This window comes from Sciurus vulgaris (genome assembly GCF_902686455.1).
Source record: "Sciurus vulgaris genome assembly, chromosome: 4".
Taxonomy (NCBI): Eukaryota; Metazoa; Chordata; class Mammalia; order Rodentia; family Sciuridae; genus Sciurus; species Sciurus vulgaris.
Genome location: NC_136464.1, coordinates 137666834 through 137693908, shown reverse-complemented (window position 1 = coordinate 137693908; position 27075 = coordinate 137666834). Strand labels below are relative to the sequence as shown.

General features: G+C 35.7%; 1 long non-coding RNA gene across 1 annotated transcript in view; it reads left to right on the top strand.

Annotated features, from left to right (window-relative positions):
• The window catches only part of LOC306659140, a 56347-nt gene that overhangs the window by 28818 nt on the left and 454 nt on the right, over positions 1–27075 (top strand). The window lies entirely within an intron of this gene.

Sequence of the window (27075 nt, the reverse complement as noted above, 5' to 3'; positions counted from 1 at the left end):
AAAAAAGAAAACTCCTGCTGGATTGTGATGGGCAGATAAATTAGAGGCATGTTGATAGAGAAGGCAGAGGGGAGCATTTCTGGAGGATGTGATGAAGGAGCAAGAGCTTGGTGGTGGGAGTTAGTAAGATGCATTCTGATGTCTACGAAAAGTAGAGCATTCATTCAGGGGTAAGGATGGGAGTGATTAATCTGGTTAGCATGTGGTAGATTTTGAACTTCATCCATTAGCCTATGGATGAAAGTACCTGTATCTGATCTAGAAAAATAATAAAAGTGGAGTTTGGGAGGATTAAGCTGCAAGTCCTACATGACATGGTGATAGGCTCCATTAGCAGACTGGAAGAACACAGTGGCTTTCGAACTTGCTGTAGTTTGGAAACTTCACCTGGGCCAATTGTCAAACATGTAGTACCTGGAACAGCACTTGGAACATAGTAGATTCTCAAGAAACATGCGTTGAATTGAATTGAATTTTTGCCCATTATGAGTCTATCCAAGTCCATGTGTTATTTGTTGAGGTTTATGAACCATCATCATCATAGACATTATATTTTAATAAGAGAGGCCAGAAGACTATTAAATCTGTCAAGATTGAAATTTAAAAAATTATAGAAATTAATTCATCCATTCATCCATCCATTCATTTACTCCAACTGAATATCTTCCATTTGCTTAGAATTCCTCTGAGTGCCAGAATGCAGAGGTACCTAAGACAGACAAGATCTCTGACCTCATGCAACTTACCTTTTTATGACAAATATCCTCTACCTCTTTTTTCTTTTCTTCCCTTTCTTTCTTACTTTCTCTCTCCTTTCTTTCTTCTCTCTTCTTTCTTTTCTTCCTTCCTTTCTTTTTCTTTCTCTTTTTTCTCTCTTTCTCTTTCTTTTTTTCTTTTTCCCTTCCTTCCCTCCTTCCTTCCCTCCTTCCTTCCCTCCTTCCTTCCTTCCTTCCTTCCTTCCTTCCTTCCTTCCTTCCTTCCTTCCTTCCTTCCTTCCTTCTTTCTTTCTTTCTTTCTTTCTTTCTTTCTTTCTTTCTTTCTTTCTTTCTTTCTTTCTTTCTTTCCTCCTCCTCCTCCTCCTCCTCCTCCTCCTTCTCCTTCTCCTTTTTCTTCACCAGGGAATGAATTTAGGGGCAATCTACCACTGAGTCACATCCCCAGTCCTATTTTGTATTTTATTTAGAGACAGGGTCTCACTCAGTTGATTAGCGCCTCACTGTGGCTGAGCCTGACTTTTAACTTGGGATCCTCCTGCCTCAGCCTCCAGAGCCCCTGCGATTACAGGTATGTCCCACAACACCCAGCTATCCTCTACCTCTTTCTGGAATAGAATTTCAAAAGCACTTGGAGCTGTCTGAATGATAGGCATATTTTTGTTACAATAATGAGGTGACTAATGGTGAGCCAGGAGATAGCTTTAGGATGGGGTCTTGTGACAAGAGATCCCATCAGGTGATTAGAACTCTGGGTCAGTCCAATCTTCAGGGAAAGATGGGAAGCAGGAAATTGAGTTCAGTCACATGGCCAATGATCTAATCAATTTTGCCTATATAATGGAAGTCCAATAGAAACTGTGTACATTAATGCTTGGTGGAAGACAGTGGGCTTAGTGGAAACAGGGTAATGCCCCCTGATCCCATGTGGGAAGGGCATGGAAGTTCTATATTCCCTGGCAGGCCTCACCTTTGCATGTCCTTTACAATAAAATTATCATCATAGGCATAGAACTTTCCTGAGTTCTGGAGCTCTTGTAAATTATGGAAAACAGTAAGGTTGTAGAGATCCTTGACTTTATAGGTAGTCATTCAGGTGTGAAGGTGGGTCGGGGATCCCCAAGTATGACTGTCATCTGAAGTAAATGTAGTCTTGTGTAAAAATGAGTCCCTAACATGTGGAGATCTGTAAAAATTACAGTTAATTAGAAACAGAACTGAGATGGATCGTAGTATACCCAGTTGAGGCTAGCAATAGATCATATGTACATATGATGCTCTTAAGTGTTAGGCATGATGCATTTTAAAAACAAATTTTGAATGATGGAGGTAAGGCTTAATAATTTTGGTAGAAGCTGACTTGATTTCCTCTTAAAACACATTATTAAAAGGTCTCCTAGTACCCCACCCCTTCTTTTGTTACTCATCCTTAGAACTGCTTTCAAGAGCCTAGAGAAGAGAAGAAAAGGAAGAGAAAGGAAGGTTGGTGACATTTGGATGAATAGAGATGAAGGTTAAGGAAGAAATAGATCCAAATCTCTGCTTGTATTCTTCAGCTATTTTCTCTAATGGGCCATCCAAATAGGGTGGGTTTCCTGTTGCTTTGAAGTGATAAAGATATAAATTTTGCTGGTATCGTTATTACTAATCACAGCATCACTGATGTTCCTTGCTTGGTAGTTTGTCAAGGTCATATGTTATTTCATGGGCCCTCAAATAACACCTTGAGGGAGATTATTATTTTTTGCATGTTAACAAAGAAAGACAAACTGATGTTAGGAATTAAGAGATTTACCTGTGTTTTTAATAGCTAGAGACAGTCTGAGATTCAAACTCATGACCTTTAACCAGAGATCACTGCTCATTACACTAAACCAAAGTGACCCTTTAAAATCCAGGACATAACTATTTTGTTTTGTTTGTGATATGTGATGATTAATTTTAGTCAGTAATTTGACTGGATTAAGGGATCCCTAGCTAGATTACAAAACATTATTTGTGAGGATGTTTCCAGAATTGATTCAATTGATATTTGAATCAGTGGCCCAACTGTGGAAGTTGTTCAGTTAAGGAAGATTCCCCCCTCATCCATTGTGGGTAAGCACCATGAAATTGACTAAGGGCCCAGATAGAGAAAAAAGGTAGAAGAAAGGTGATTTCTCCTACCCCCATTCCCATTCTTGATCCCTCCCTCTCCTGCAACTGAGACAGTATTCATCATCTCTTGCCCTTGGACATCAGAACTTCAAGTTTTTATGACCTTCCAATTCCAGGACTTGGTTCAGCACCCTCCCTGTCTCAGGTCTCTGCCTTTAGACTGAGATTTACTTCATCAGTTTTCCTGGTTCTTAGGTCTTTGGACTTGGACTGAATCATACCACTGGCTTTCCTGGTTCTCCAACTTGTAGCAGATCTACTGTGGGACTTTTCAGTCTTCATAATGGAATAAGCTAATTACCATAATATCATAATATGTCCCCCTTAAATGCTCTCTGCCTCTCTCTTTTTACATATATATATATATATATATATATATACACACACACACACACACATATACACACATATATATACACATATAAATATATATAGGTATGTATATATATATAGTTATATATATAGTTTTATACACACACACACACACACACACACACACACACACACACACATATATATATATATCTATTTCCATTTTCCTGAAAAACTCTGACTAATACTGTTTGATTGTTTTTCTCATCCTCATTTATTTGAATTGTAATAAAATTCTAAGTCATTATTAGATAGAATGATTAATGGATCCTAAGAGAGGATGGGGATAAAATCTGTAATTCAACCCCATGAGCAATGCTCTGTTTCTCACTGACCACCTAAGGGTCCAAAATAAAAAGAAGTCTGTGGAACAAGGAATTAACCAGGATTTTTTTTTCAACAGTGGAAGTTATTTTACCAGACATGTGTGCCCCCAAACAATGCCTGTAAACTGTAAGTTGGAGTTGAGAACTATACAGAAATTTAATGAATGAGTTCTCTAGAAAGTAATGTTCTTTTTTACTTTGTGAAATGTCCTTCAGTAATATCTAAGTAAGTATTAGTGAACTGAACCTATTAATTTGTGTTAGACATTTTGAGACTGGGTGGGATTTTGTTGAATTTCAGAGCTCAGTAGGCTTCTGTTGACCAGCATCATGAGCAACTCCTCTTTGGAACAAGGAAGAAGACAGCTGTAGTGTCCTTAGCTATTTTAATTGAAAGTCATACCAATTTTCCTTTGATTAATATCACGTTTAAAAATATCTTCGTGATGAATTTTTCTTACCTTTCAATCCTTTGCTGCTGAGGTGAGGAACTTGAAAATGGTTTTCTTACAGTAGAAATTCATTTAGCATTAAACATACACAGGAAAGCAAATTTACTACTTTTCTTTAGAAATGCATATAGAAGCCAATGAAATGTGCTAATGTGCTCCCAATTAGCACATTCATTAAGGACAATTTTGAATGCAGTAATGAACTTTTTGCTTCTGATTGAAGATGGAACTCACAATGATAAATTAGTGAGTATATTTGCCGAAAGTTTCCAAATTATAGGGCTGAATGAATACTACTAATAAAATCATTCACCACCCACATGAAAATGGCAAATATGAGTCTAAAAAACCTGAAAAAAAAAATCTTTCACATAAATGTAGGTCTTTCTCTGAGGAAAGGTCAGGTAAAAATTAATCTTGAATGTGATTCTTGCTGGATGTGTCTAACCAGGAGTTGGAATTTGAGGAATTAGTAGTCCTAGACAAAGATGACTCCCATTAAACGTAGAATGAAATGAGAAAATCTTGTTTAGAGTTTGTCAGGTGCTGCTTAACATTGGAGGAATCACAAAGCTTTAGGCCTGTTAACCAGCAAGGGAGGGAGCTGGCTAGGAGAAACAGCTTCTGTGCAGATCATATTAGAAGTGGAACCCTGGAGAATGCTCCTGTTAAGTTCAACTCTGATACAAGTGGTAGAGGGTGCAGCATGAAAATAAAAGTAGGAGTTGCTGCTGCTGATTGTAGGAATAGTTTCATTTGTTGAGCTCTTAATCAGACATTGTGGTATATATATTGCTTATGTACTTTTTTAACCACATGCAATTATCACTATTCTCTTTCTTCAGAGGAGAAAACATGGATACTGTTCTTATGGAATTTATTTTATATTTTCAAGGTCATTTAGACTCTATCCTTCCCATAAGATCCCTTTGGCTTGGAAGGCCCTCAGTCTGTGTATATTTTTTTTAGCTAATTAAGAAAAGATCCCTGCCATGACTGTCTAGTATCCAAATTCAACAGCACATCAACTTTACTTTGGTTCTTTTTTTAAAAATCATTTTATAGTTGTGTTTTTTATTTCTCCTACTCAAAGTTCTTCAAAGTTAGAGAATGCTTTCTGTTTCTTTTGAATCCTCCCCAGACTCTCTAGTATAGTGCTCTACATAGAATAGAAATCCAATAAATTTTGTTGTTCAGGGAGATGAGACTCTATCATGTTTTTAAATACTTCTGAAAAAATGAGATTCCTCTGCCTCCCTTGGTAACACATCCTCAGGTCTATCAACATTAACTGTCAGGAAATTGCCCTTGCTTCTTATCTGAATACTTGGTGCCATTTGCTCTCTTTACCGAGTCTTTCAAACATTCTTTGTGATAGCCCTTCATACACAAGGAAATTTTATGTCTTCTTTCAGCTGTTCCTCAAGACAACATAATGGGCCTTCAAGCTATCATTATAGATTAGTTTTTCTTTTAAATGAATGTTTTCCATTTAATTGTGTTCAAAAGAATTAACATCAGAGGAAACATAAGCAACGAAACAAAATCAAAACTAAATTATTATTCTAGTTCTTTTGTATTGCTCAAAGAAAAGACATGACATATGTATATTCTCAAAAATGGTTGTAGTGATTGTTTCTGAAGGTAGTGACTTGATTGAAGGCTCTGGGAGCTTGGATTCTTCTGTAAGTATACTCATTGATATTTCTTTTCTTTTTTTCTTTAGAAATTACATTTTAGTTTTGTTCAAATAACTTTTGATTAAAGGAATAGGGAAGGGAATATAAATCTGAAAGTTACCAGACTACTTTTAGCAAAAAAGGTTGAGATTTTAATTTCAGTTTGAATATGTTTTCCCTATGAATACAGAAGTTATATTTATAAAGCTAGGTTTTCTCATGGCAATACACAGAAGTATCAGTGCTTATAATGGATATATTTCAGTATTTTCCCTGAGCAGACCCAGCCCCTAATCCCTGTTTTAAAGTGTTCCTTTTAGTGTCACATTGCAAAATTAATCTTTCCATTTGCTCCAGTCCACCATTTAATACCGCTTGACTCCACATAAAGCACCGTGACATGAGCTTTAAATAAAAGCCGGATAGGGCTAAGTTGTGTGCATATTGTGTTTGGGATTAAGAAAATAAATTCGACAGGTAATGGAGTTGGATTTGACTGTTCCATGATGCTAAACTGTGAGGTGTCATGTCAATCATGCGTCCAGGAAATAGAAGCTGTAAAAGGAAAGTGAGATGTATTTCAGATGCCTAATCTCACAAGCAGAAGGTTAGCTCCTCAAGGAAGGGTAGTGTTCAGACTGCTACTCTTCATTTCTCTGTAGGGTACTCCAGGAGTTCAGGCCATTGTACAAATAGGCTTATTTGCTTGGGGATTAGCTAGGTTTCCTAGGAGATGTGATAAAGAAACCTCTGCAACGAATGGGCAGTTCCTCATGTTAAATAAAACTTTAAAGCAGTGAGAGAATGAATGTGGAGGCAGTTAGAGAAAGTTTTCTGCATATTCCATAGATAAAACATGTCATTTACAGAGTGTTTCCTGCATATTTCATAGATAAAACATGTCAGCTATATATGAGAAATAGGCCTTGAAATATTTCTTGCTAGGGGAGTTACCAATAACATGAAACATTCACTTTTATCCTTGATGCCCAGGAAGTTTTCAACTCAATTTTATATTCAAACACAATAACTCTATTAGTCTAATTCTTTGATTAATTTTATTCTGTCTTGGTACTGAATTTAATGTTTTCCCATTTATTTTAACTGTCTTAGCTTTTAATCATAATTCTTTCTTTGAAGAAGGTAAAATGTAATTAATACATGACAAATAAGATGTCCCATACAAATAAAGATTATCTGTCTATCCATCTGGTCTGAAGGATGACACCGAGAGTACTTGGAGCCGAATTTGCTGAAGTGTATGATTATGCATTTAGTCCAGAGTCTCAACTTGATGTGCAGTGCTTTTACTGTGCAATCCCCATTAATGCTGATTGTCCAATTTAGTGCTTCATTAATGAGCCATAGACCACTTGTAAATTTCTGACTTACAGAATCAACCACATTTTAAGTTTTATTCTCCTGGAAATGTCTTCACCTGACAAGCTGATAATAAATTGCATTCTTTCATCCTATTAACCCTTCTGTCATATCAACTTGGGCTATGGACAGTAGGAATTCCCTTTTCTTAAAAATGTCTATTATTGGAACGGGGCTGTAGCTCAGTAGTAGAGCACTCGCCTAAGCCCATGTGAGGTCCTGGTTTCGATCCTCAGCACTACATAAAAATAAATAAATAAATAAAATAAAGATATTGTGTCCATCTATAACTTAAAAAATTTTCAAAAATTCTAATATTTATAATAATAGTAATTCTAAGAGTAAACTATTGTATGATACTTACTGTAGGACGATGATGATAATGATTATTATTACTGTATGAATATTATTTGGATGATGCTTGAGTTTTAGAATCATTTATTGATGGTTTGCAATGTGTTAGGTATACTGTTGCAAGTGTTCATCATGCCTTAACTTATTTAATCCACCTAACACTGTGATGCTGCTACTCTTAGTATCCTCATTTCATTGATGGTCCAATGAAGAGATGTTAGATAACTTGCCTGGAGTTGCAGATTTGGTAAGTATAGGAGCTGGAAATTTAAGCTAGGAAGGTCTATCTTTACAGTTGCCTTCTAAAACCCAATCCTGGTTTCTTTTGTTTGTTTGGAATTTCTGCAATCTACCAAGTGCTGGAGACTCAAACCCGGGTCTCGAGCTTGAAAGGCAGGCACTCTACGTGATGGGCTATATCGCCAGCACTAAAACCTAATCTTTCAGAGTAAGTCTATATTCATCCCTAGGAAGTAGAAAAGGGCTTTTCAAAGGAACTGATGAGTTTTCTACAATATCCAAAGCAGCTTCACAGAAACTAATATTTACATGAATGAATTATTCTTTTGCTTTCTTGTGAGAACTCTTAGCATCTGTCTGCTCAATTGCTCCATTAGCTCTAAGGTGGCCTTCTCTAAACTATGTCTTATATTCAGAAAACTGACAATTTGAAGATAAGCATTGACCAACTTTAAAAGAGAATATTTGAAATTCTTGTCAATGAAAAGGACAGTGTGGCCAACTGGGTCAATACATTTTGAAAGCAATAAGTGATGAATATGCAAATATCACTGGCAGTTGTGATCAATCAAGTAAATAGAATGGAGAAAAATATATAAAAATATTGGTAAGACATTTGAGAATTTGACTTTGATAAATGAAAAGACACAGAATTATTTTCTGCCTGAAGCCAGAAGAAAAAGTAATTATATCTGAAATGTGCTTTTGCCCAATTGTGCCAGTCAAAATCATGCTCTTCAAAGTCCGTGTCTTCAGAGAAGTTTTTCTCATTCCCCAAGTCCTCTACAGCATGTTGTGCTTCTCTGACATTTTCTCTATGACAGCACCTTGTATCTTAGCTTTCTGTATATTGCTCTCCCATACTATTTTGCAAATTTTCTGTGGGCAGAAGATTTTTAAACTTTTGTGCATGTTTAGAGGCCATCAACAAATATGCATGGATTGAGTGCCTGACAGTCTCAGATGGTCCCCAGTGGTTTTTGTCTCTCTGAATTGGGTCAATAATACATTGGGGAGTCGATCTGTAAAACACATTCATTCCATGAGTTGTAATAAGTGGATAGATCCTAAAATTATCAGAGAAAATTAAAATGAAAAAGCAATTACATATGGACAGCCTAATAAAGAGAGCTGCCTCACCTTGCAAGTCAAATTGGATAAAAAAGTTTTCAGCAGAGTATCAGAAATCTTCCATTGCTAAATGAAATACCTTCCTGATGAGTTTAAAGATTTTCTTATTTATATTACCAGAAAACAACTAACTTAAAATATAATAAGTTCCACACCATCTATGAACTTAGAATGATCACATTATGAGAAATGAAAAAAAGTCATTTTTAAATGGTATATTTACTACAGTGAGAACTGAAGGGTGAGACCACAACAGAATTTATCCTTAAATTATTCAAAAGTAAGGGAGACATTATGTAGTGAAAGAAATACTTACATGGTTAGAAGGGGAAATTCTTTTAGAAACTTCAAATATAATAGACTTATATATCCTATATTAGTAACCTGCTTTGTTTATTTTGATTCTTGATTTAGCAAATATACCTTCAGTTTGCTAATTTCCCTTTCCCCATTCTTTGACACTATTTGTGGATGCCTGGATGTTAGACTTAATCATTTCCGTTCCACTTTAGTTTTATATCCTATTGATCAATGCTTTGTAGGTTAATATCTGATTAATTATAATTTTCTTGTAAGAATCAGTTGTGTGAATCAATTTAACAAAATTTGTTCATTCCCAAGCAATAATCCCTTTTAGACCAATTCTTGCCACAGTGCCTGCCCAGTGGAGGGCACCATTTTCATACATATGGTTAAGACTCCAAATATATGCACAAACTCCCTCATGAGCTTCCTCTTTGTTTTGATTAATTTTTGGTCAGACCATAATAGTCACTCTCCATTGGGCAAGGTATTTGCCAGATACTACTGTTATGTCTGGGCTTATTGATTGGGTCCCCTGAAGCCATTCAGAATATTCATTGGCTTTAACTCATTTACAGGTAAGGTAATTGGCTGCATCCTTCATATCTGTTTATCCAAAAATCTCTTTCATCAGGTAGTCACATAAGAAAACAGAACTTTTCTTCCAAAGATAGTGCACATCTTCAAACAAAAAATTGTGTATCTTAGCCAAACTTTGTCTTTTAAGTATAACATGAAGTATATATGTATCCTAGGCTCATGATTTTCCTCCCTATTCCTTCCTTTCTTTGTCTTCCCCTCCTTCTCCTCCCCCTCCTCCTCCTTCTCCTCCTCCTTTTTCTTATTCTTTTTCTTTTTTGGTACTGGAATTTGACACCAGGGATACTTTATTGCTAAACCACATCCCTAGTTCTTTTTTAAATTTTTAAATTTTGAGACAGGGTATTGCTAAGTTGCTAAGGGTCATGTTAAATTGTTGAGTCTGGCCTTGAATTTGGGTCCTCCTGCCTAAGCCTCCTGAGTCACTGGGATTACAGGTGTGTGCCACCGTACCCAACTTTTTGTGCTTCTTTTTGATCTCTTTTAATCACTACCATTCACGATGTTTCTTGATTTAAAAACTAAGAGTAGCACATTAAATTCTTGGTTGCTTTTGGTAATAGCTGAGTAGCCAACACTTGATGAATGGATTTTACAAAAACAGAAGCAAGGTAAACAGCTTCTGAAGCTATCACGAAGGTCAGAGGAAGTCAAGAAAAATCATTTCAATATACCTAATAAAAGGTCATAGTTTTTCACAATGAGTGAGAAGTGAGTTCCACAAAAATGAAAGAGTCTTTAAAGGTTACCCTTGCACTTCTGTATTGTAGTAGAAGTGTTAAATGGCACAATATTGAAGCTATTAAAATTTATATTGGTTATTATGGAGATTTGCATAGAAAACATACTTTTTCTTGAGTTGAAAATCCTTTGGGAATAAGTTTGATGCCAGAGAAGATGTGTAACTTAGAGATATGTATATTTCCTCTGTAGGCTGGAAGGATTGGGTGGAAAATGTTTTTTTAAAGTGTCTTTTGCATTTTCATCCATGGGTAGTAGGAGAAAAAGAAAAAAAAAATCACCGCTCCACTTTTCTTGTCCAGTTCATTAATCATATTAGCAATGTTTAGGGAAAATATAAGACAGAACAAAATTCAGTTCCAACTGGCCCAGTGCAGCACTTAGGGTTTCTAGACTACACTGTATGTAATACTAACATATTGTAAATAATTTCCACCAAAGGAAAAAACTCTGTAAAATTTTTCCAAATTTAATGTTTTAACACTTTTGAGTTCATTTTAAGGAACATATATTTGCAGGTTTAAGTGAGAGAACAAGAAGAAATTTTTAAAAATTTTGTTAAGATATTGTGTAGGTAAGGAAATATTATCTATTATTAAGAAATTAGAAATAGTTACCTAAAAGAAAATGTGTATTGCATTAAGCTAATGATGATCATTTATTCAACTGATTCATGGCTTTGGTTATCAGCTGTGTCTGGCTCACTACCAAATCTATCTCTAATCTGGTTTTACTTTCAAGAGTCAGGTTCAAGTTCCAACCATTACTACCTAATTTTACTGCAATTTCTCTTGTCTCAAGCACACTCATTATCTTTCTGACATTCCAAATTGATGTGCTTCCCTAATGTTCCATTGCTGGAAGTGATCAGGCCTTTGTCTGCATTCCCTAGGTGTGGAACCTTGAAGTTCCCTTTGACTGACGAGTTATCTTCAGCTCCATCTCACAAATCAGTCACTAAGTCCTTTTAGTTCTCCCTGCAAATTTCTCTTTGCTCCATTTCTCTTTCTACTCAGACTACTACCTTCTTCTGAGTTATTATGAAAGCTTCCAAACCTATTTTCCTGAATCTAGACTTTCTTGCCCTTGTCTACTCTTTCACTGCCCTCAATTAAATCTTACTGAAACATTATTGCCATGAAAAATTTCCTTTACTCAAAAGCATTCAGAGATTTTACCTTGCTACTGGGATTAAGCTGAATTGTTTCTATATAGAAAATGAATAAATATTAATTTAACATTAAGTTTTGCCATTTTTTACTTGGGATATAAAAGCAGGACAGAACATATGCCCTGATTTTAGGGGAGTAAAGTCTAGTTCAGAAAATTTAGAAAATAAACATAAAAGATAATTGTATGAAAAATATGAGACAAGTAAAAGACTGAAATGACAAGCGTGACATGTTATGACTTGAAGAACTAAATGCAGACTGTTTGCTCCATTAATATTCTTCCTATCCAAAATAGGCTATTTGTTCTTTACTCATGTATATAATTATTTGCTGTCTCATATTACACGTTTTGTATATGCTTGATTTAAATCCCAGTGATATGTTATGTAAGGTCGTGGCTATACACTAAATGCTCAATAAACAAATTCTGAAGTGAATTAAAAAGGAAAACATTTATTCAATCATGATAGTATCTAATTATAATCATATATGATTACAACACAATATTCATCATGAAAATTGCTATAAGTAAATTATCATCAGACCAAAAAAAATCTAGATAATCATACAGTAATGATGAATAACACATGGCATCATAAGCAAGCCCAATAGTACACTTGTTAAGCTCTTTAAGAGTATTTACACTTTTCTCAGATTGCATATTGAGAACATTTGATAACAGCTAAATGAATGTTTGGAGAACATTTTGTGAAAAGAGTGCAACATCATGATTAAGAACATGGGCCTTGCACTCAGAGCCTCCCAGATAATATGTCTGTTTTTCCTTGGGGGAAATCTAAACAATAGTTTGCTTATTATGTAATAATCACGTGTATTATTATATTTTTGTATATATAACATATACAGAATAGAATTTATTTTTATATTTTCTTAGAAAATCTAAGGATGTTTACAAATGAAAAAGAAAGCAGATAAGAGAAAAATTATTGAAAACAGGTGATAATATATGATGATATAATTTAATCCATAGTTATTAAACATGAAAATCATGATTGGAAGCAAAATTAAGAAATTCAAATAAAAAGAACAGAGTTTTTAAGTTTTAAAGATGTTTTTAAGTTATTGAGTCATGTTATTGGAAGACTATTGGCCTAGTGGTTGAATACTACTTTTCCATACATTCTATTCACTTCATACTTATTTATTCACTCATATTCAGGAATAATTGTGTAAAACTGTTCTGAACAGTGCTTGCCTTCAGGGAGCTTGTAATTAAGCAAATAATTAGAGAACATTTTTGATTAATATATAAGGAGAAATGCTAAGTGCTATTAAGATTGTATATGAAGGAGACATTTGTAGTTTGATGGGGATCAGAGAAAGCTTTCCAGAGGAAGTAAAATTTAAATCAAAAACAAAGTATAAGAGGCACTCATTAGGTGATAGGAAAGAGTTATGCACAAAGGAGATGCAGAGTACCTTAGAAGAGAAACCTGGAGCTCCAGGGATTGCCAATGCTGCAGAGCCAGGCGGGGAAGAAGTAGGGAGTTATGTGAGGGAGGTGGGAGGTTGAGTTAGGGGCCAACTGGTCCAAGACCTTGATATCCAAGTCATTAATGTTGGGCTTTGTTCTAAGAGTAACTAGAAAACATTAAAGGATTTTATGCAGAAGGAAGACAGAACATTTGTCTGAGTTCATTACTAAAGGAATGAATGAATTACTGTGTTACTTTGGATAAACATGTACATTTCAGTTTTTTAAATCTTTAAAATAAAGGCAATGATAATGAGAGTTCTAAGAAAGAAAATGGGATAATTAGTGAAAGTATTTCTAAATGAAAAATGTTGAGAGAGAAGGGGGAGGGAGAGGGAGGATAAGAATGAGAAATGGAAAGGTACTGTCCTCAAAACCTGGTCCATGGCCTCAAAGTATTTAAGATTCTCCATCTGTAATACTGACACCATATTGGAGGGCTTCTAAGGTCAGGGGTGGGAAGAAGAATATAAAAAGTTGTGAATGACAGATAAGAATACAGGAATTAAATGATCCCATTTATGGAAATGGAGACCGAACATTTTTGTCTTACTGCTTCAAAAGATTTTTAGATTTCTGTTACAAAGAGAGAACAAAAGATGATGTCAAAAGAATAAATAATTTTATTACTTGACTTTTTTTTGGTAAGGGGTACTTCTTAATATATAAATCAGAAACAACTCTGCACAGTGACTATGACAGGCCTATTGAAGGGCCCGCTTAGAAAAATTTCTTCCTAGAACATTAACTTTATGTCTAGATTTTAAATCAGAAAATCATGGGGCCATAAGGACGGGCAATGAAAATATATTTACTTTGGGTCTCTGACCTGCAGTAAAGATAGCACCTAATTGTTTTGGTCAGATGGGATTCCCTGTCCAGTTATAAAAGATACCCTGAGCAGAACCTGTTTTATTGAAATGATTTTTGGAATGAACTGCCAAGTCAGAAGAAAGCACTAAGCCAAAATTCTGGGTGATTTTAGAGCAGTCCTTGCATTATAGAAGCAAGAAAGATCCCAAGAGAACAAAGTCAAAGGTCATGCTGATATGTTGATTTATCCTGAAAAATCTATAATGGATTTGACCGGAACAATCCTAAATGTATTTATCAAGCACCCATTATGCAACTGGCACTGTTTCAAACAAACCTTCCAGGTGTTAGAAGACTGGTCATTTTCCGTAGAGAGGAAAATTGATTTCCTACCTAGGATCAACTTTATGGGGAGCAAGCTATTTGCTTTATTTATGGCTTGAACTCAGTTTCCTGCTGTAATAATTCAAATTCTGTAGGTACAGACCTCCTACTTATTTAGATATTGACTAGAAAGGAAGTCAGGTTAGGGTTGGCCCTGCTGCTGATTGTAGGGGGTTTGGACTTATGCTAATGAGTGGGGTCAAAGCTTTCAAGGATTTGTTTTCATTACCAAGGCCTACGGAGACTTTATAGGACTCTTGGTTGGGCTTCACAAATAGAGCAGGAGTCCATATGCTCCATGCTGACGGTTATTTGTCAGGTTCAAAACAAAACTAAATAAAGCAAAACTTAATGGAAAAGTTTAGTTTCTTAAAATAAAATTCTGTATCTGAATAAATAGAAAAAAAGAAGGAATGTTGAGCAACTCAGGAAGCATATTCATGAGGAGGTGAGACCATAATGTTATCATGGAGGTCAAAAGTTCCAAGTTAACCTCAGCTAAAATGGAAATTGTGTAAATTTTTAAATTATTAGCAATTGAGTTACATAGTCCAAGCAGTAGCCGAATTTAAGAAAGCAAAATCACAAAGAGTTTTGATGCCTTCTCTAAAGTAAAAAACGTCCTTGAGACTTTACCTTAATCATTCTTGGAACTTATATGTTCTTTTTACTGACAGCAGAAAGTCAAAGATCTATGTACAAATCAATTCTCAGTAAAGATAGACACACTGCTGGACTATAACAAAGTTATGGAGAAATTCACATGGAAATAAATTGTAGAATTTGAGAGAAAGTAGACATGATATTTGTGTGTCATGTGAACCATAGAGTCCTTCATAAATATAAATAATAAATAGATTGCAATGGAAAAATAAGAATTTTTTTTTTAAGACAAACTGACTTTGAAATATTTGAATGAGTTTTCAATTACATGAACAAGGCCAAATTTTTTATCTGTCTGGTCATTAATAAACCTACTTTTCTTTTCTTTTTTTTTTTTCTTAAAGAACTTTATTCACCTAAATTTTTATATCCACTCTCTGCCTTTTATATGGGAAACAATACCTTTAAATTTGTTGGCATGTTTGCAAAATACCTGCAAAATTTCTGACCTCCAAAATTTTAGGTTCACTACTAATATATTTAACTTACTTTCATTTTTCTTCATGGATTTTTTTGAAGGCTGTGATATGTTCCCTTCCAACTCTATCCCTTATAAATCAGATCCACTTAACATATGGAACTACATCAAAACTATCTTACTCTTTTTTTTTTTTTTTTTGTAACACTAGACATCATTCTCAAATTAAATTAGCAATCTCATTCATTTTATGAGCTGGTATTTCACTGCCTTTGGATGGACCAACAATCTTTAACCATCTGTTGAAGGCAACAGAAGGCCTTTGGTGTGTACCTGAATATTGATCCTCAGTGCTATATATTTGTTTAAAGGTTTCTTTAAGAACTTTTAAAAATCTGGCAGGTCAATAGAAACACATGGTGGCAGTTCATCCAGTGAGCAATTGTTGAATGCTTACTGAATTTACTGCTAATATGCTGAGGAAGGAGTTGTCACAAGTATTTTTCTTAAGGGAGCGGATTTCACATTTCTGTGTTAACAGTAGTGAGTGAAAAGAATATAAATAGGCATCACTTCTGCCTGTGGGAATTTTAGCACATTAGACAGGAAATGACACACACACCTTGCTTCTCAAAATGTAGAGGCATAGTGGAATTCTTTCAAAGCTACAAGTGAATTCTGAGCAGGTATTCTCTATTATCATAATTTATGCCTCATCTATCCAAAGGAAATGAATTTGGTATGTCAAAGAGATAACTACACTCCCAAATTGACTGCAATATTTCTTACAATAGTCAAGATATGGAATCAAGCTGAGTGTTTATCAAAGATATATAAAAAAAAAGGCAATAGAGTACTAGTCAGCCTTAAAAAAGAATGAAATACAGTTATTTGCCACAACATGAATGAATTTGAAGGACATTGTGTTAAGTGAAATAAACAAGGCACAGAAAGATAAATACTGCTTGATCTCACTTAACTGTGGAATCTAAAAATGTCAAACAAAGAAGCAGAGAGTAGAGGGAGGCTACCAGGTATTGATGGGGAGAGAGAAGGACAAAGACAGATGTTGGTCAAAGGATACAAATTTTAACTTAGGATCAAGAAGTTTGGGAAATCTGTTATATAACATGTATATAACTGACTGTAACTGAAAATAATGTATTATTATATACTTGAAAATTGCTAAAAGATTAGATCTTAAATGCTCTTACCAGAAAAGAATGATAAATATGAGGTGAGAGATTTGTTGGTTTGATTTAATCATTTCACAGTGGCTACATATATCAAATCATTATGTTGCACACCATAAAAACACACAATTTTTATTTGTCAAGAATAAATCCTGTGGGGTGGAAGTACTCCTCACTTTACAGTGCTTGGAAAAGCCTCAGGCCCGTCGAGGCGGGCTATGAGCTATGTGATCATTCATCTAGAAGGTGATGCGCAAGGAAGAAGTTGGGCCAGATTCTAGTGATACAAAGGTAAATATACATAGACTTCACCCTTCAAGAATATATATTCTAAAGAATAAATCAAATTACAATTTATAAGACAGTGTGGTAAATGTTACAATAAAATGTGAAAAAAATGCACTCTATAGAAAAGTACATTTGAGCAGAACTTGCCAAAGTAAGTTCATCAAAAGTGTTCTTCATCCACTCTCTGTGGGTGAATGTCTTTTATGTGACTACATAGTTCTAGGTAAGGAGTAGTTGCATTTACAAATGAAGAAACTGAAGTCATGGGAAATGCAATTCTCAAACCACTCACCGCTGGTTAATCTATATGCTTGGCAAAGCTGATTCAGCAGAAACTTCTCAAAAGCAATGTTTCAGTTTTTTCAGATCTAAGCAGAGCATGTTATATAAATGCCACAGAAGTCAGCAACCACAGGTCAAGCCACAGTTCAAATCCCGCCAATGACTATTTTTGTAAATGAAGTTTTACTGGAATATGGTAAAGCACATTGTTTTACGTGTTGTTAGCGGCTGCTTTCCTGTTACCAGGGCAGAGACAAGATGTATGTAACAGAGACCATATGAACTGCAAAGTGTAGAATATTTACTATTGTTTAATATTTGATGACATTTTCTGCCACGTCCAGCATGCTGGACGGGTTTGGCGAGAGAGGTGAAGGGGATTGGAAAATAAAGATTCACAGACAGATATTGAAGATTAAGCTGGGATCAGGTGGAGCTCTGCTCTTTAATGGAGAGTTACATCAACAATCTTTATTTATATATGTCTCATTCTCAGGCTAAAGACTGTGCAACCATTATTCTTTGTATTTAGGAAAGTTACAGAAACTAGGATATCTATGTCGCTTTCCACAGTTGCAATCCATAGTTGCAAATTGCAATGTTAGGAACTTTGTGTAGCTCTTGAGAAAGTCCATTGTTAAAAGTTACTAAAAGGCAGGCAGGAACTAGAGAAGCATAGCTGGTGAAACATTGTGGGGTTGTCTAGCATAAGAATTCCTCTATTTCCAGGGGCTGTGTGCCTGAGATCAAGGTCAGAGCTGATAGGAATGTTGCACAGAGCCTCCTCATGCAGGGCATTGCCACAGCAGCTAAGCCTCCTGTGCCCTTGCACAGAAGCATTCCCAGGCACAAGACATGCCACAACCATGAGGTCATCAGAGACCCCCAATCTCAGTCACTGCTCTGCCATCCTCTGTCACCTCTCTTCACAATTTTCTTAAAGAATTAGGTAGTAAAGTAAGATCCTTGTATCATCTAATCCTTCTATTTTTAATTTTATGAGCAACCCCCATACTGTTTTCCATAAAGATTGTGTTAGTTTACATTCAGGTCAGGAGCATTTTACATTCCTATCTTCTTTCTCTGAACCCTAAAATCTAGAGATTGAATTGTTGAGTGGAATTTGGGTTTGGAAATATGAGTAAAACATTTTTAGCAATAATTTAAAAGTTTTGATCCTAGAACATTAGGATCCTAGAACATTAGAAAATGTTGACTGAGAATGATGCCTATCATATTGTGAAGAATAATTGAATGTGGTATACTAAAGGTTTAACAACCAAGGAGGGATACATAGAAGTGTAAAAAATGTGTAGCATATTTTTTGTATTAATTTCTAATATAAGTGTAATGAATATAGATAGCTACTTCTTCATAAATTCCCTCAGAATCTTTGTAAGCTTCTCTCTCTACTTCCCCATACTTTAGTTGCTAATAGCTCACATTGGCAATTCTCCTTGGAGGACTTTATTCAAAATACTAAAGACCTCCCCCATTAAAGATTTTAAAATTTATTCTAATTAGTTATACATGACAGCAGAATGCATTTCAACTAATTGAACACAAATGGAGCACAACTTTTCATTTCACTGGTTGCAGTCATACCATTCGGTGATCATACATATACCTATGATAATAATGTCTGTTTCATTCCATCATCTTTTTGATCCCCATACTCCCTCTCTACTTCTCCCTCCATTCTGCCCTATCCAGAATTCCTCCATTCTTCCCTTGCCCACCACCCCTCATTATGGATCAGAGAAAACATTTGGCCTTTGGTTTTGGGGATTGGCTTACTTTATTTAGTGTGATATTCTGCAACTCCATCCATTTACCTGCAAATATCATAATTTTATTCTTCTTTAAGGCTGAGTAATATTCCATCCTGTATATACACACCACTGTTTCTTTATCTATTCATCTACTGAAGGGCATCTAGGTTGGTTCCACAGTTTAGCTATTGTGAATTGAGCAGCTATAAACACTGATGTGGCTGCATTATTGTAGTACTCTGATTTTAAATCCTTTGGGTATAGACCAAGGAGTGGGATAACTGGATCAAATGATGGTTTCATTCCATACTGCTTTCCAGAATGGTTGTACCAATTTGCAGTCTCACCAACAGTGAATGAGTGTACCTTTTTCCACACATCTTTGCCAACAACACTTACTGTTGCTTGTATTCTTGATAATTGTCATTCTGACTGGAGTGAGATGAAGTCTTAGAGTAGTTTTGATTTGCATTTCTCTAATTGCTAGAGATGTTGGATATTTTTTCACATATTTGGTGACTGAATGTGTATCATCTTCTGTGAAGTGTCTGTTCAGTTCCTTAGCCCATTTATTGATTGGGATATTTGTTGGTTTTTTTTTTTTTTTTGAGTTTTTATGTATACTGGAGATAAGTGCTCTATCTGATGTGCATGAGGTAAAGATTTTCTCCCATTCTGTAGGCTCTCTCTTCATGTTATTGATTGCTTTCTTTGCTGAGAAGAAGCTTTTTATATTTAATCCATCTGATTTATTGAGTCTTGATTTTATTTCTTTTGCTTTAGGAGTCTTGCTAAGGAATTCAGGTCTTAAGCAGACAAGATGAAGATTTGGGCCTGCTTTTTTTTTTTTTTTTTTTTTTTTCCTATTAGGCACAGGGTCTCTGTTTTAGTGCCTCTGTCCTTGATCCATTTTGAGTTTTGTGCAAGGTGAGAGATGAGTTTAATTTCATTTTGCTACATATGGATTTCCATTTTTCCCAGTACCATTTGTTGAAGAGGATATCTTTTTCCAATGAATGTTTTTGGCTCCTTGGTCTAGTATGAGATAAGTGTATTCATGGGGGGTTTGTCTCTGTGTCTTCTATTCTGTACCATTGGTTTATGTGTCTATTTTGGTGCAAATACCATGCTGTTTTTGTTACTATGGCTCTGTAGTATAGTTTAAAATCTGGTATTATGATGCCTCCTGCTTCACTTTTCCTGCTAAGGATTGCTTGGCTATTCTGGGTCTCTTATTTTTCCAAATGAATTTCATGATGTTTTTTTCTATTTCTATGAGGATCATCATTGGGATTTTATTTGGAATTGCATTAAGTCTGCATTAATGCTTCTGGTAGTATGGCCATTTTGACAATATTAATTATGCTTATCCAAGAACAAGGGAGAGCATTCCATCTTCTAAGGTCTTCTTTAATTTCTTTCTTTAGCGTTCTACAGTTTTCATTGTAGAGGTCTTTCACCTTTTTTGTTAGGTTGATTCTCAAGTCTTTTATTTATTTATTATTTATTTATTTATTTATTGTTATGGTAAATGGAGTTGTTTTCCTAATTTATCTTCCAGTGGATTCATCACTGAGTTAAAGAAATGCATTTGATTTATGGGAGTTGATTTTATATCCTGCTACTTTGCTGAATTCATTTATTAGTTCTAGAGGTTTTCTGGTGGAATTTTTTGGATCCTCTAAATATAGAATCATGTCATCAGCAAATAGTGACAGCTTAAGTTCTTCTTTTCCTATTCCTATCCCTTTAATTTCTTTTGTCTGTCTAATTGCTCTGGCTAGAGTTTCAAGGACTGTGTTGAATAGAAGTGGTGAAAGAGGGCATCCCTGTCTTGTTCCAGTTGTTTGAGGAAATGCTTTCAGTTTTTCTCCATTTAGAATGATATTGGCCTTGGACTTAGTACAGATAGCTTTTACAATGTTGAGGTATGTTCCTATTATCCCTAGTTTTCTAGTGTTTTGAACATGAAGCAGTGCTGTATTTTATCAAATGCTTTTTCTGCATCTATTGAAATGGTCATATGGTTCTTATGTTTAAGTGTATTGATATGATGAATTACATTTATTGGTTTCTGGATGTTGAACCAAATTTTCATCCCTAGGCACACTCCATCATGGTGCACTATCTTTTTAATATATTTTTGTATGCAATTTACCAGAATTTTATCGGGAATGTTTGCACCTATGTTCATCAGAGTTATTGGTCTGGTTTTCTTTCCTTGATGTGTCTTTGTCTGGTTTGGCTATCAGGATGATACTAGCCTCATAGAATAAGTTTTGAAGGGTTCCCTCCTTTTCTATTTCATGGAATAATTTGAAGTTTTCATTATCTCCTCCCTGATATCTTCTGCTACCCATTTTTCATTCAATAGCATATTATTTAGTCTTCAGGTGTTCAAGTAGCTTCTATTTTTCATTTTATCATTCATTTCTAATTACATTCCATTATGATCAGAGTAGTATCTATTTTTTGAATTTGCTAAGACTTGCTTTGTGGCATACTGTGTGGTCTATTTTAGAGAAAGATCCATGTGCTGCTGAGAAGAAAGTATATTTGCTTGTTGATGGATGGAATATTCTCTATATGTGGACTCCACTATTCCTGATCTCTACTTTAGTCTTTAAACTGTATCTTTCCCACTCCTGCCCTTTCGACTTCCTAGTCTGGAACTTCTCCCTCTGGAGGTCCTAAGGGCTGGGTGCTGGGACCTGTGTGCCTGTTGTGGAGAGCTGTCCTGTATCGGGCAGAACAGGACCAAGTGTCGAGAACTGCGGGCTGGGTTGGTGCCTGGGGTCCACGGGGCTGGGAGATTGTAGGTACCTTGATAATGGGCTTCCAGGCCCCAGCCTTTGTCCCAAGATGGTAGTTGCCCCAACTAAAGGTGGGGGTGGGGGGTGAGAGCGGTAGTGGAGATAACCCGAGATGGCTGTGAAGGTGTCCCAAGATGGAGGTGACCACTTTCAGAGATGGTGGAGTGATGGCAGGTTGTGTGGTGACATTGGACAGCCTGTTTGGAGATGCAATGCTGTGGCCTGTGGTGCTGTGGCAGGAAGCTGTGGCCCTGTCTGGTGACCCCAGGTGGAGGCTACCACATGGAGGGGGATATGGCAGAGGTGGCAGTGTCTCAAGATGGAGGAGCCCGGGGAGCCCTGTGTTGGTAGGTTGGGAGCCGAGCGCAGCAGGCCCGTTTTGTTTTGTTTTCTTTTGGTACTGGGTATTGACCCAGGGATGCTTTACCATTGACCTACATCCCATCCCCAGTCCTTTTGCTTTTTATTTTGAAACAGGTTCTCTCTATGTGCTGAAGCTGGCCTGAAGTTTGTGATCCTCCTCCTTCAGCATCTGGAGTTGCTAGGATTAAAGGTGTGGACCACCTCACGAGGAAAGTACTAGAGCCTTTTTGCCAGCACGTACAGGGTTGGAAATGCCTGGGGGGTTACATGATGTGGTCCCTAGCAAAGGTGGGTTATAGGAGTATTGAAATCCAGCTGCTTTGCCTCAAGTTCAGACAAATACTAAGGTATAATCTACACTTTAGAGCTCCCATGTGGGCTTAGTTTGAGCCTGGTATGTTGTCTAAAAATCACAGTTTGCTTGGCTTCTTTCACTTTGCTATCCTGTGTTCACATTCCTTTACTCTTCCTCCAAGAAACCTTTCCTTAATACATCACTTACACATAAATCCTTGTATCAGAGACTTTTCTGGGAAACTAAGACATCAGTGAATATTCAGTTAAAGAAATATTTCTACCTGGTCCTTCTCTTTTCTTCCTCCCCCACTCCTTCTTTCCTTTCTTCCCCCTTCTCTTCCTTTCTCACCCTAACTTTCTTTCCTTCATTAATATTTTCTGGGCCACACAGCACCCATGACCTGTACAATTTGGGGTTGAAATGGTCTTTCAGCACCTTAGCAGCAGGAAGGGTTTCACTGCAGCTGTTTCTTTGGCAGGAATTGTGCAGCTTCTATGTTGAGTTCAACCTGAAAAGTGCTTCCCCACTGAGTAGAAGTCATGAATTGTATAACACTCCCTGTTTCATATTATTAAATATCTACTCTGACTGAGTAGCATCTCTGGTTTAATTTTTTTTCCCCACGAAGTATATATTTTTCTTGACATATAAGCCACATACAGAAAAGCACACAAATTATAAAAGTACAGTTCCATGAATATTGCAAGATAAACAGACCTGAGTAACTACTGCCAGGTCAATGAATAAGAACCTTACCAGAACCTAGAATCAGCATGCTGCATCTTCCTGGTTATTACATGCCCTTAAAGGTAACTTCTATTCTGAATGCCATCAATGTTTGGTAGTGAAGAGCAAATCTCACCCAAAAAGAGGTCTGGAATTTATTTTAGCTACTCACCAAGATGTTCTGCAGGGCCCTGGATGATTTGTCTGAGAGCAGGGGCATGACTTGCCCTTGGACTTTGGTCACAGTAAAGTCAGACAATCTGATTTATGGTGAGGTTTAGGGACAGAGATCAGTTTTAAAAATTTGTTCTAATTTCTTATACATGACTGTAGAATACATTTATGCACTTTAATATATCATATATAAATGGGGTATAATTTCTTTTTCTGATTGTACATGTTATAGAGTCACATAGGTCATGCAGTCATATATGTACATAAGATAATAGTGTCTGTTTCATCTAGTTTTGATTTCTGTGAAAAACTGGAGACTAAAGATATCAACTCAAACCTGCAGGACTGGCTGAGATTAAAGGTCAACCATATAGGCCATCTGGTATCATGTCCTACTAAATACTCCAAACATCAAATGTTGCAGTGAGCCTCTCTGGCTGGCCATACACCCTGTATATTCTCATACACCTATTCCAGGACTGCAAAGAGTCTCAGTGAATAAGGAGGCTTCTCATTCCCTTCCAGATTCCTCCTCATGTTACTTTTCCTTTGCCAATTCTAATTTGTGCCCCTTCTTTTAATAAAAATATAAACATGTGCTCTTTCCTGAGTTCTGTGGGTCCTAGCAAATTGCAAAATCTGAGGTTAACTATGGAGACCCATGAATTTGTAGCCAGTTGTTCTGAAGTTAGAGTAGCCCTGGTTCCTCTGAACTTGTGGTTGATGACTGAAGAGAGCGATGACTTGTCGGGACTCTGTCCTTTATCAGTACAGTTTGCTTAACTCATTGCAACTGTAGATACATTTGAATGTATTTTTTAAACTTTATTGAAATGGGTCATACAGCTTGTCTACTTTCATTTTCTGACTTAAAAACAATTTTTCAATATTTAGAAGTAATTTCTTCTGTATTCATACAGATTCTATTATATGAGTGTAACTTGCTGTATTTATAATTTACATTGATAGGTACTTGGATTGTTTCCCCTTTGTGATTTGGTAAAAAGCAATTCTTCTCTGAATATTCTCATGTGGGTTCTGGTGGACATAAGTATTCTTTATCTTGGTTATACAAGAAATGCAAACATGGCATCAGTGTAGACTAGTTCAGCTTCAGGTTATCTTGTGCAACATTTTCAAAGAGATTTTGTCCATTTCCACTTTCACCAGAACAGCATGAGAATTTCTGATTGTTTCCCATTCTTGTCATCCTTGTCAGTACTTAGTATTGTCTGTCTTTTAAAATTTAGCCACTCTAATATATGTCAATATACTCAAAATTGTATCAAAGCAAGCAAAAATACTACCATTTGTTCAAGTGCATTCATTTAAAGAAAATTTGCAGGTTGTGGCAATGAAATGAGATATTGCATGAGAAAAGTAGGGTGGCAGCCCAGAAAACTCCAACAAATTTCCAAATTTCCCTTGGAAATTCTCCATGGAACTACGGGTACAAACTAGAGATTACAGTCTTATCTGGGTTCTAAAACTGACCAAATGTGAGAAAGCTAATTAGAGATATCAAAACTCACACTTTTTTTTTTTTTTTGCAAGAAGATGCACTATCACACATTTAAATTCTTTAATAAATGATTATAGAGATTTCCTATTTCCTCTTATCTGAATTTTTGAAAATTTTTGGTCAGTCTTGTCTCTTGACATTTCTGGTATTTTTTTTTTAAATAAATCTTAGTAATAGTTACTAAAAATTTTAGAAGTGTAGTATGTTATTTTTCTCCATGAAGTATTAAGTTTCCATTAAAATTAAATAGCTAGTATAATAGGGACTGCAGTGATCTCATTCAAGTTTTCAGCCTTTGTGGTGCTTGCCTATTTCCCATGCACCTTTTCTCCTGGGCTCCGTCCGCTGTTACTGTGCTTAGCTGAAAACCTGGGGAGGTTACAGAGGTGCCTCATGGATGGGGTTCTCTGATCACCATTTCTCATTTGCCTGTCACTATGAGACTCCTGAGAAAGCTCTGGTTTAAGCTTTGAGCTTCCTACCTGGTTTTATCTGCTTAGTTTAGTGGTCTCTCACTACTCGCATGATCAAGGAGGAAAAGAATGAAAGCGAGGATTCCTTTGAGGCCATCTTTTTCCCTAAGGTCTTGGTTCCTCCACCTGGTTGTTTTAAGAACTTAGAACTTCAACTTCCTCCCATTCCAAGAGAAAAGGTAAAACTCTGAGCTACTGCTTTCTGCTGGGCAGCCTTACCTGTGCCACTGAGAAATCAACTTACATCTTTAGGGGAAAAAGTGGCTAAAGAATTGGGTTCAACTCAGTTCATTTTCCCTTCTTTTTGGGATTGTAGCACCTTTGTGTGTGTGTGTGCGTGTGCGTGTGTGTGTGTGTGTGTGTGTGTGTGTGTGTATCTGTTCACTGATGCCCTTAAAGTGGTTTTTGTTGTTGTTTTGTATTTTATTCAGCTTTTATAGTTGATGTCACCAGAAGAATTGACTAGGTACCATCTAATCTGTCATTATGAGAAATGGAAATCCTGTCCTGAAGGTTCTTCTGATTAACTGTTTCATTTACTCTGAAGAGCAAACTAGTATTTTTGTGCAAAATTAGTTGTTCTACTAAACACAGTTCTTATTATTTTTGTCTCTCTTCTCCAAGCCATGTAATCTCCATTTAATAATCTTGAGTATTCCTTTGCTCCAAAATAGACAAGAAATACCTCCATTTTATTAAGCATGTGACACTTCTTGACTTTCTTGTGTGTGCATGTGTGTGTGTGTGTGTCCTTTTCTGTTCCTGATTAGGATGGAAGATTTCTTTTAGGGTAGGATGCGAACCATATGCTTGACCTTAGTGAAAGTGTGATTTTTCACTGAAACTAGTTCTTGAGTTATAACCAGATATCTTAGAGACACTGAGACTTATTCTTGTAACTTGTATATATACGTTGAAGGGCTGTTCATTTTTTTTTAACTTCTAGTTTGTCTCTATTTGAAATATTGACTGTCATTAAGTCTTTGCATTAATATTGTTTTCTACAGATAGAAGTTTTGCTTTTGTTTTTGTTTTGAGCATTAGTAATTTGCTCTTGACTAGCTAATGCAAGAAAAGGTAAATAATTTAAAAGACATAAAAAAAAAAACTAAACAGTAACTCTCTTGCTATTGTTCCATAGATCAGTTTCTTACCCAGAGAAAAATCATTCTTATTTTCTGGTGTACCCTTCTAGAGAACACTAAGATCTGTACCAATTAAAGTAATACTAGTTTTAATATGCAAATATGTTGTTCATTGCTTTTTTCTTTCCTTTTTATTTTTACACTTAATTAATGTTTGTGATTGTGTGTGTTGCTGTGTTAACCAGCCTTTAATTGAATGTTTGTGTTTTTCCTAATATTTTATTATAAATACTGCAACAAGCATTCTTAGTGTTCACTTTTCTGAACATCTGAAAGGACAGCTATAAATAAATTCCTATGTTGCTGGTCAAATGTTTTGTGTGTTTATTTATTTGTTTTATTCCTATAGAATCGTACTAACTTCTCAGAGTCGAATGACATGATAAATTGCTGGATTTCTTAGTGTCTTAAAACTTATGTCAAATTTTATCTTATAAAATGTGTAATCAGCAAGTTTAAAACTTTTAATGAATCACATGGAACCCAATGTAGTTTTCGCTCAGTTTTAAAATACTACAATAAAAAAGGTTGCAGGAAAAAAAATAACTGTATCACATGTTTTTTATCTTTTTAAAAAAATGGTCTTAACTTTCAGTGTATTTTAAATTGAAATTAATTGTGTAGGCTAGTCAT